Here is a 12339-nt window from a genome sequence, read left to right on the forward strand (position 1 = left end):
TGCTCTTCACTCTCAACGCTCCAGACCCACATGACAGAGGTTTGTACAAACACCATGCTGACTGGGGGGCTTGTGTGTCTGAGCACCACCAACACTTGAATGCTCACTTGTCATGATCCATGATTAATAAGCTGAGCTCAAACCTTCTCTGGCCACTCAAGTCAGGACCTTGTAAGGAGACATGCAGCACCGACCCCTGCAGAGCGCAGGTGAGAGCCTGGCAGCAGCGATGGTAACAGCAGGTCCCTGAATGTGCTGGGGGACTGCACAGAGCTGAACAGTGCCAGAGGGCTGGTGGCTCGTATCTGGCACTATGCCTGTCTCCCCATGGGACCACAGAGCACTGTAGCTGCAGAAGCCGCCCACTAGGGACTTTTCACACACACCCATGAAACCAAACCACAGGTTTGATGTTATAATGAGAACACTAGCCGTCATGGAGAGGTGACTTGTTAACGTTCATTGCAGTCATAGCACAAGGGGTCACAGGTAACACTGGACTTCTGGGACAGCTAGGCCTAAGATGCTATTCCTTGGAAAGCCATGGGCAGACCCCAGTTCTGCTTGAGTGGAATGGATATGCAAAAGCTGGAGGAGACACGCCTTCTGGACCCTCAGGCTTGGGCAGTGGCTGTGTCGGGAAGGGTGTCTCCGGTGCCTGGACACGTTGTCCTCTTGCACACTGCCATCCAGCACTGCAGATGGGACCAATCTCTGCTGGACTTGTCCAGTTCTCCCATGACCAGACCTGTGTAAGGAAGAACCCAGGTCCCAGGTCCCCCAGGACAGCCTCCTGACCTTATAGGCACGAGCTACTGGAGGAGGCTCAACCTGCCTCTCCTGTAGGCACAGCTCTGGGTGTGACCTTGGATTTCTCTTGAAAAGTATCTGGTTTTCTATGATCGTGTTAAGGAATTCAGCAAATGCACACAGGCTGATGCTGGAGGAGAGAGAAAACACGTCCAAATCCAGGATGGATCTCTATTTTAATGAGAGATGGCCAGTGCTTCTGTCCTGAAACAGCCTGATGTACCCAGCGTGCCCACAGACATGTGGCCACTTGCCACTTGAGCACAGTGACTCACTGATACACGGATGTTGGCTTCCTACTGGCAAACAGGCTCTCTGCAGTGGCAGCAGCTTGACCAACCATGGGAGTCTTTGACTAACTCAGGCCCAGCGAGCCCAGGCTCCCTGGAGGGCAGCTCAGGCCATGAGCCCATTGGCAAGACGAGGGATGCAGCAGTCTGGCTGTCATCAGCCTGAGAAGGGCATCGGTCTCCCACGAAAGCATCCTCCATGGGGACAGTCTTTTAATAAATGCTCATGTGAGACAAAATATCCTCATTCTCCTGTGGAGCGTCCAGTTGTCCAAGTGCACCCAGAACTGTGGGATTTCCTAAGACATGGGACCTCCGGTTCTGAGAGGTGGAAAGTTCCAGGAAAATCAGGAAGGCTTGATGGCCCTACTCTGGGCGCATTCTGAACATGCAGCTCTTCTCTTCAGCTCCCAGCCCCCATGTGGGTAACAGTGCAATTGTACCTTTTCCAAGACTGAGCAGAGAGCTGTGGTCCATGCCATGGCCCATGTACTGGTGGACATACCCGCTCCAGGGAGTTCAGGAAGCATCAAGGTGATAAAAAATAGCTCAGAATTACGTGGGAAAGAGAGTTTCCCTTTTATTCTACTTTGCAAGGATACATTTGAGCATAACCACTGGCCTTCAACAGAGACCAGCCAACAGGCCAACGTGTCTGAAACCAGGTCACTTTCCTTCTCTACATTGCATTGGATCAAGGACGTTGGAGACCCTGTGAAGCCATAAGGGTGGATAAAGGAAGCCCCAGGGCAGGGGCAGGCAGTATGGACATGGGAAAGGTGTTCTCTGTGAGCAGGGGAAGCTCCTCCCACTGGCTCCAGTAAGACCCCAGTGATGAGACCCAACAGAAGGGCACTAATGTCCTCAGGGGGCTGTGAGACACTGGTGGGGGCCACAGGCCCAAGTCTGTTGTTTTGGGAAAGTAAACAGATGCTACTAAGAGTTCATTGCTCTGACTCTCCACTGAGACATTCATCTCCCCAACATGGATACTAAAACCATCTGTAAGTAAAGAGGACATCAATATCAGAGAGGATAACAGTGCGTCCAAAGAACACAGCTGTGCCTGTGGGTCCTGCAAGCTTGCCCTTCCCCAAGAAAGAAGCAAGCAAGTCAGCAGGCTGACCGCAGAGAAGGTGTTTAATCCTTCCAAGACCCCTGCTGCCGGCAATGCCCCCCCAACAAACACACACACATGCACACACACGTACACTCACACACACTCACACACACACACACACACACACACGTAAATGAGAGGACTTTAATGTACGGTGACTTGCCTACCGCACCTTTTCTCACTTGAGGAATGTCAATCAAGACTTCCCCGTAACCTTGACGGACACAGTTGAGAAGCCCAGACCTCCCTCTGCTCTTGGATCCACCAGGGAATCCAGTGGGCCCCAGGGACACCTCCTGGAAGGCCCTTCCCATCAGCATCAGCAGGAGAACAAGGCTGCATTGCCTCCCTGGGCAGAAGTCGCTTTTCTTTGTGACAAATGAAAATGGCTTCTTCCACCCTCAGAGTTAAAACAGGTGTGGGCCAAAGAGCCTCCTCTCCTAGGAGACATGAGAAGGGGCAAAGGACAGCAGGAGGGGACAAAGGATGGCACACCCAGACGGGCTTCTGTAAACTCCTTGTTGGCTTTGTCAACTAGATGAATTGTACTTCTTTAACATGACGGTAAGAGAAATGGTGGACCCCCCCCCCCCAGAAAAAATAACTGTTAACAGAAAGCATTAAAATGTGAATATAGTTCATTGTTAGTGTCTTTGTGACAAAACATGTATTGGCATTTTGACTTGATAGAAAAGAATCAAGATTTATTTTTCACTTGAGATAAATATTGACCTTAATAACCTCAATCAATATCCCCCTCTGGGATAAATGAAACTTTGTATCTATCTCACCACAAGTCAATAGTAGGTTCTCTGTATTGTGCACCAAGGGCTTTTTCTCTTCATTTTCTGAAGTTTAGAGTTTCAATGATATTTCTAAGTATTCAAATTTATTAGACTAAAATTGTTTAGATTTAAATCTCTCTAATTTGTAAAAGATTTTCATTCTAATTATAGTTAATATACTCAATAAATTAATAGAATTCATTTACAGCTTCCAAAATGAGAGGTTTCACTTCTAAATATTAAGAAGTAATTAATTACCATAATGGTTCATGGTTCTTAAATCTTTTCTAAGAATAGATGAATATGATTTGTGTCAAAGTGAAACATTGTACTAATTTTAACTGAAGACCAAATTTGATCAAAGAAAATGATTTCATAAAAACCAAAGAATTATCTTTAGAGATAAGTATTGCTTTTTTATTGTGAACAGTGTGTAATACAATAGAAATATTGAAGTTCAAATCTTGAAGTTTTTTGTGATTCTAAGAAAAAAGTGGTATATTCAGAAATATCTCTTTATATAAAGGTAAGGCCTCCAGCAAAGTTCAATTTGAACATTGTAGCCAAAATAGTTTCCAAATCTGCCCTCACACACATTTCTTTCATTTTATTTATACCCTGCCAACCCCATCATATGTTCAGATCATCTGAAAGTTTATGCATCTTCCTCCCAGTACCTACTATGTTATGCCACGTAGACCTGAGTTAGAGAAAAAGAGGTGCATGTGGCCACCTGAATCTGAGGTCAAGTCCATTTGGAAAAAAAAAAGTGGCATTTATGAAATTCCCCCCTTTCTTAAGAATGATTCTAGCCAGTAAAAGTACCTGCAATGAACTGGAGATGTGGCTTTGGGGTACAGGGATTGCCCAGAAAATGGGAAGCCCTGGCACCACAAAAGATAGGCAGATGATAGATAGATAGATAGATAGATAGATAGATAGATAGATAATAGATAGAGCAAGTGTTCTGTGCAGTGACTGAAATATGCTGTCTTTGTACTATCATGTGGGTCCTGGACACACTGGTGCAGCCATGGATTCCTTGAAATTGACTGAAGTTGCAGTAGAACTAAATTCTCATTTCCCTTCACATTAGTCCGTTTAAGCATCGCATGTGCCCATTGACGGTGCTGCTCTGGAGTCTAGGGATCACGCTCAATGGCTGGCCTTGGGGATCCATGCCAGACCACCTCAGTCCAGCCAGGGCTACCTTTCCTGCCCTCACCTCTCTGTCACACCACCCACACACGTTCTCCCAGTCTTTTCTGAGCTGTATAACACTTCAGAAGCCATCCATAGGAATCCAGCCATCACATTTATCACCAGATGTTGTGGAGATGGCAGTTCTCAATATCAAAGGCCATCAAAACTTTAGTGCTCTTCAATCATGTAAAAAAAAAAATGACAATGGCATATCCTTCCGTATTTATAGTAAATTGGAATAATCATAAAGGATACACTTGCTGGCATTGTGAATATTGGCAATTTAAAATAAAATGATAAAAACGTTTTAAAATATGTCCAGTGAAATCTAAATATCATAGCCATTTGAAGCTCACCATTTCCCAGGAAACAAGCCCTTCTTTTCGATAAGTGAGAAATTATAGATGTGACTTGTCCTCATTGAATCTCTAGTTCTCTTCCATTTACTCCACATCATTTTATCCTAATGTATTTTTATGCTTTAAAGTCTTTATTGATCACCCCATCTTACTCTTATAAAAATTGATTTTATATTTCACATATCCTTAAGGCTTTAAAAAAAAACTTAAAAATCTTCAAGATTAAATTACAGCTGCATTTTTAGCCAGACTGCATTTAGAAAAGAGGATCTATGAAACCCGAGTTCCACAAACACGGTTCTCTAATGACATCCCTACTTGGACCCTTTGGAAGGCTTCGTGTGACCCCGGGGAAAGTCCCTGAGACCAGGGCCCCTCTACAATGGTCTAGGTGAGAAACCTCTTTCAGATGTGAATGGCAGGTGTAGCTGGGCTTTCTCTGAAGAGCTGTATGATTTTTTTGAGGAATGCAAACCATACAGCAGAGTAAGTCCCATTTATCATATGATCCTGGGGAGTTCTGTGTGCCTGAATGTCATTGGGCCCCCAAGCCTTATGTCAAGCCTTATGTTGGCTCAATAACTCTCTTCCCAATGCAGGCAGTGCGGTTTGGGAAGCGACTGGGTCAAGAGGTGGAGCACTCTGGATGGAGATTCATGTCTTCTTTACAGGGACCTCAGAGAGCTGTCCTGCTTCTTACATTGTGAGGATACTAAAGCGGGAGCTGTTTGCAGCCCACAAGAGGGACCTCACCAGAACCCAACCACGCATGTTCCTTGATCTCAGACTTCCAGCTACAGAGAAAAACTAAAGGTGTTTCTTCTAAAATCAGGAACAAGACACGGATGTCATCTCCCACCACTGTCATTCAATGTAGTTCTTAAAATTCTAGCCAGAGCCATCAGGTGAGAGGAGGAAATTAAAGGGATACAAATCATCAAAGAAGAGTCAGTGATCTGGGGATGCAGCCACCCAGTCTGTGTTCTGCTGCACCAGCACAAATGGGCAGAGACAGCTACCTCTACCACACCCCTTGGCTCCCCCGTTCTTATCTGGACTGTGGTCAACTCCCTTTAACTTGGTAAATATAAGAAAAATTCCACCAGTAGCCCCTATTATAACAGCAGTTTAAGAACATTCTTGATTTCTTGTGGGCAGATCGATCATGGTGAGGGTGCAGCTGAGAACCACTGGGCTCCAGCCTCCTGACCTAGCACCACGGATAGCACAGGCTCCCTCCACCTGCAGGCACCTCCCTGTTCACCAGTTACACTGCTGAGTAACCAGAGGCTCCTAGGCCTGCCCAAGGTCATAAGGAATGTCTTTCTTTTAATGCTTCTATTAATGCATTCTAATAGTTGGGTTTGTTTTGACATGATCATACAGGCATGGAATTTAATCTGTTCCAATTCCTAGTGTTTCCTCCCTCCCCACCATCTCCCACCTCCACCTTCCCTCCATTCCCCTTCCTATGATCTTCCTCCCATTTATTAATTTTTATTGCTAACTGGGACTTTATAGATATACAAAGGTGAAATTCACTGTGGTATATCACTGTACAGATATACCACAGTGAATTTCACCTTTGTATATCTATTCCATGCCTGTGATGTCCTACCAACCCCTTTTTTCCTCTTACTTTGCTCTAACTTCTACATATGAGAGAAAATATTCAACTCTTGATTTTCTGAGACTGCCTTTTTTGGTTTGGTATGATGTTCTCTACTTTTATCCATCTACTGGCAAATGCCACAATTTCAGTCTTCCTTATGACTGAGTAAACCTCATGGTTATGCATACCACATGTTCCATTCTTCTACCAATGGTCATCTGGGATGGTTCAACCTTGGCTATTGTGAATTGTGCTCCTATCAACATTGATGTGCCTATATCATTAAAGTTTGCTGACTTTGGTTCTTTTGTTCTTAATTCTTGCATTGCTTTCCAGAGTGGTTGTATGATTTGGAGTCCCATTCTTACCTCAACATTATAAAGGCTAACTGTGACAAACCCAAAGTCAACATTATACTGAATGGAGAAAAACTGAAAATGTTTTCTCTAAAATCAGGAACAAGACAAGGATGTTATCTCTCACCAATCTTTTTCAATATAGTTCTTAAAATTCTAACCAAAGCAATCAAGCAAGAGAAGAAAATTAAAGGAATACAAATAAGAAGTCATGCTATCTCTGTGTCTTGATGCTATAATCCTATATCTAAAAGACCCAAAAACCTTCACAGAAGACTTCTAGAGCTGACAAACAAATTCAGCAAAGTAGGAAGAGATAAGATCAACAATCAAATCAGTAGCCTTTCTACACTCCAACAGTGATTCTGCTGAGAAAGAAATCAGGAAAACCATCCCATTTACAGTAACCTCAGGAGAAAATAATGTGAATTAATCTAACCAAAGAGGTGAAAGATATCTACAATAAAAACCACATAAAACTGAAGAAAAAAAAACTGTAGAAGACCTTAGGAGATTGAAAGATGTCCCATGTTCTTGGATAGACAGAATTAATACTGTCAAAATGGCCATATTACCAAAAGCACTCTACAGATTCAATGCAATCCTATCAAAATGCCAATGACATTTGTTTTATGGTTTAGATATGAGGGACCTCCAAAAGCTCATGTATAAGACAAAGGAAGAAAATATAGAGGTGAAATGATTGGGTTCTAAGAGCATTAACCTAATTAAATCCACTAATAGGGGTTAAATGGGTGGTGATGATAGGCAGGACCTGTGGGCTGAAGGAGGTGGGTCCCTGGGGGATGGCCTTGGGGTTGACATTTTGTCCCTGGTGAATGGAGTTCTCTCCCTTTGCTTCTCAGCGCCACATCCTGAGCTGCTGTCCTCAACCACACCCAGCGGCTGCCTTGTTCTGCTTCACCTTGCGCCAGGAGATATGGAGTTAGCTCCCTAGGGACTGAGGCCTCTGAAACTACGAGTTCCAAATCATTATTTTTTTCTCCTCTAAAATTGTTCTGGTCAGGTCTTTTTGGTCACAGTGATGAAAAAAAAAAACTCAAACATTCTTCACAGAAGTAGGAAAATTGTCCTAAAATCCATTTGGAAAAATAAGAGACCCAGAACAGACAAAGGAAGCCCCGTCAAGAAGAGTGGCACTGTGGCACCATCACAATCTCTAGTTATACTGCAGAGTTGTGGTGACAAAACAGCATAGTATTGACATCAAAATGACATGAAGTTCAGTGAAGCAGAATCCAAGACACAGAGAAAAACCCACATTCTCACAGTCCTCTGACACTTGACAAAGGTACCTTTTATCATTTGGATTTGTGGCATCCCCCAAAATGTGTGCGTGTGAGACAATGCAAGAGCACTCAGAGGTGGAATCACTAGGTTATGGGAGGTGTGACCTAATCCGTGGCTAAGGTTTAACTGGGTAGGGCCTGCCAGGCAGGGTGGCTGCAGGAAGTAGGTCCCCGGGGAAGGTACCATGACTTTAGGGTATGTTTTGGTCCATGGTGAGCAGAGTCCTCTCTCTGCTTCTTGCTTGCCTTGTCTTGAGCTGGTTTCTCTTCCACTCTTTCACCGTGATGTTCTACCTCATCTCAGGCTCAGAGCTGTGGAGCTGGCCTTCTATGGACTGAGATCTCTAAAACCTCTGAGTCCCAGGTAAAGCTTTCCTCCTCTAAGACTGTTCTTGTCAGGTCTTTTGGTCACAGCAGGAAAAAAAAAAAAAAAAACTGACTGATACAGAAATCACTGCAGAGGAGAGGGGTCATTATTGTGACTAACCTGACCATGTGGTTCAGAAGACTTGGGAACTTTTTGGAATTTTGTGTAAGCATTTTGAAAATTTAAAGATGCAAGTTGTAAAAGCTTTGAAATGTGGTAAGTGGATGTTAATGAGTGATTCTGGTGGGAGCTCTGTAGACCACAGATGGGATTGTGGACAGTAAAGTTAGGGCTTATGAGGTTTCAAAGGAAAAGGAGAAATCTATTGGAATTTGGACTAGAGGTCATTCATTTTGTTCTTGCAAAGAAGTTGTCTATAACTTCCTCATGGCCTGAGACATTCTGTGAGTCTGAATTTAAAGATGATGAATTAATTAATGTGGTAGAAAAAATTTCCAGGCAGCACAATATTCAAGAGGTGGATGGATACTGCTGGCAGCTTTTGGCTAAGTTTACTATAATAATCAGGAGCAGAACACAGACCAGAAAGATTTTAAAAACTTTCAGTTTGCCCAGAAAAGTACCAGTAAAGCCAGGGCTAAAAAAAAGTCAGTGTTAAAGAGATTATGGCCACTAAAGTGATGGTAAATACTTAACAAAGAAACAATAGGAAAAATGAGTTGGGAGCATTTTGGGACATGGAGACATCACATCCACCTCAGGTTCAGGAGTGTAAAAGTAAAAATTCCTTTGAAAAGAGACAAATAGGGCACCTTTCTTGCAAGGGATCCTAGGAAATAGTTTCAACATGCTCAGGTGCCTAGGCACTCAAAGGCTGCTGAAGCTACACTCTGGGGAGGCTTAGCTCTTGCTGGAGATGGGGACAGACCTTGGCACCAACCACAAGGTGCTGATTCACAGGAATGCAGAATGCTAGAATTAAGGGGTACAAAGGCTTCCACCAAGATTTCAAAGAAAGGTCTTGGGTGCCAGGAAAAGTGTAGCAGGGTTGGAATTCCTGCAGGCTTCCCCTCAGAAGGTAATGTATGAAGAAATGAGAAGGAAGTCAAAGCTTCAGTGAAGATCCCCCCAAATTAAGAGATACCCATTAGGTGAGATATCTGCCAAGGAAATTTGCAGGAATCCAGTGAACACAGGCCAGGAGAGAGGTTATGATTTTGATATGTGGTGTTCCAGAAAACTCAAGTATAAGACAATGTAAGAACACTGAGAGATGACATCTTTAGGTTTTTTAAAGGTATTACTTATCAGTGGCTTAATCCACTGATATGGATTAACTGTAGGCAGCTAGGGTGTGGGTAGAGGAGACAGATCACAGGGTGTGGGTCTTTAGGTATATATTTGTCCCTGGTTAGAGCAGAGCTGTCTCTCTGCTTCTCAATTCCCCTGCCCTGAACTGATTTCCTCCTCCACACCATTTCACCATGTTGTTCTGCCTCACCTTGGGCCCAGAGCAATGGAGTCAGCAGTCAATGGAATGAAACCGTAAATGCCAAATAAACGTGTCTTCCTCAAAAATTGTTCTCATCAGGTCTTTTTGTCACAACAGCAAAAAAAAAAAAAAGCTAACTAAAACAGTGCCAATAAGATGTCAGAGAAAAGATAGCCCTTTCAACAAATGGCACTGGGAAAGCTAGATATCTGCATGCAGAAAAATGAAACTAGGTCCCTATCACCCACCCTGCACAAAAGTTAAATCAAAGCCATCAGAGACATAGGAGTTAGACCAGAAACCTTGCAACTGCTAGGAGAAAACAATCAGGTTAACACTCCATCATATAGGTGCAATCTGGCCATCAACCGGACTCCTAAACCTCAAGAAATAAAACCAAGAATCAATAAGTGGATGTCATCAAATTAAAAACTGCACAACAAAGAAAACAATTAAGAGCCTAATGACTATTAATTTGCAAATGAAACACAACTAGATTACTTAGTTTGGGCCCCATTGTTTTTCCCTCTTTGTCAATGTATCTATTAATGAGAACCACCTCAAACCTCTTGCTAAATGTCAAAGAACAAAATCAATGAGGAAGGGAAATACAGGAGGGGGGAAGAATTAGAATCAATCCATATGCTGAACCAAGAAACAGATTTTCTTTCAAAAATATTGTAAAATCATATTTCAGAAGTGAAAGAATCCAATAATATCTGTGAAGATCACCACTTGGTGTTTCAGGTTCATTGTTGGTTTGTTCATGTATTTACTGGTACTGGGGATTGACTCCGGAGTGCTTACCCCCTGAGCCACATCCCCAGCCCTTTTTGGTTTTTATTCTGAGACAGGGTCTCACTAAGTTGTGTAGGGCCTTGTTAAGTTGCTCATGCTGGTCTTGAACTTGTAATCTTCTAGCTCAGCCTCCAGAGTTGTTGAGATTACAAGTTTATGCCACCATGCCCAGCTCAGGGTCATTTTTTGGCAGTGACACTAAAACTCCTATATGACAATTATAATAAAATATTTACTGCCTGAGAGCAGCCAATGTCGCCAATGATCTGAAGGCTGCACACCATCAAACCCTTATGCTGATGATGTCTTATGCATCATTGATAAATCAGTTAGAAATAAGACAACAAGGAAACAGCATAAACAGAAAAGTGCAAGTCACACTTTTAAATGCAACACAATGTTGACGTGTACTCAGTGTCCCCAAGTAATGAACTGACTGATCATGATCAATTTACCCCAAGAGAATGCAGATTAGTAGACAGAACAATGCAGTGGACCCTCTGTCCATTTGGAGATGACACACAAGCAAAGCTGGCTTAACTGCCTCTTCAGTTACTTACTGATTTTTTTTCCCATTTTCTCCTTTTCATATTGCACAACTTCTACAGGATTAGTATCCAATGGTTTAGAAACGTGTTGAACAATTTCCGAGGAATGCTGATGTATGGTATATATTTAAAAATGTCTTTGGAAGTGAAGAAACCACAGGTGTGCTCACTTGCATCTGTGGCTACTGGACTTGTTACCCAGGAAGGGGCAGTGTGCATCTCACATCTTTCCTCTGTCTCAGTGAGGCAGGGTGCAAAATAGTCATCACTGGGTTTGGACTGCTTGCTGAGATGACTGCCAAAAAGGAGGGGAGGGGAGTGGAGGGGAGGGGAGGGGAGGGAGAGGAGGGGAGGGGGGGAGAGGAGGGGAGGGGAGGGGAGAGAAGGGGAGGGGAGGGAGAGGAGGGGAGGGGAGGGGAGGAGAAAGAGGGGGGAAGGGGGAGAGGAGGGGAGGGGAGGAGAAAGAAGGGAGGGGAAGGGGGAGAGGAGGGGAGGGGAGGGGAGAGAGGGGGAAGGGGGGGAGAGGAGGGGAGGGGAGGGAGGGGAGGGGAGGGAGAGGAGGGGAGGGGAGCGAAGGGGAGGGGAGGGAGAGGAGGGGAGGGAGAGGAGGGGAGGGGAGGGGAGAGAAGGGGAGGGGAGGGGAGGGGAGGGAGAGGAGGGGAGGGGAGGAGAAAGAGGGGGGAAGGGGGGAGAGGAGGGGAGGGGAGGAGAAAGAGGGGAGGGGAAGGGGGAGAGGAGGGGAGGGGAGGGAGAGGAGGGAAGGGAAGTGGAGGGGAGGGGAGGGGAGGGGAGGGGAGAGAAAAGGGCCCCTGCCTGGAGCTGCCCCTGAGAGCCATAAAGCACCGTTTGTCCTTCTCTCCTCTCAGAGTTTCTGTTTCTGTGGATACTTGATATTTTGGAGCTATCATTTTATTGTCCTGTTTAACTAAGACTGCTTAAAATTAAGAGCCCAACTCCCCAATACCCTGATAAATCATTTTCTGCGCTGTGCTGCCTCATGCTGAGGAGGAAAGTGAGAAGCTGCCCCCTCGTGGGACAGATACCAGCGACGCTGGCGTAGCAAGCACGCCTGTCCCGGCACAGCCAGCTGACTTGATGTGACATGTCCAGCTCCCATTCCGTGAACTGGAACCTGGCTGTAGCACAGGCAGAGGAAGGTCAGCTGCCTTCCAGTTTTGACCAAGCTATGATTAAATTCATTCTTTTCTTTTTGTGTTGTTTTCTCATGGCTGATGTGGGCAGGCGACAATATCCAGTCCACAGGAACCCTAGCAGGACCTCTGGCCTGGGGTGCCAGGAACACCTGTGCATGGAATGAGTTTTCTGCT

Source organism: Callospermophilus lateralis, chromosome 4, assembly GCF_048772815.1.
Source record: "Callospermophilus lateralis isolate mCalLat2 chromosome 4, mCalLat2.hap1, whole genome shotgun sequence".
Taxonomy (NCBI): Eukaryota; Metazoa; Chordata; class Mammalia; order Rodentia; family Sciuridae; genus Callospermophilus; species Callospermophilus lateralis.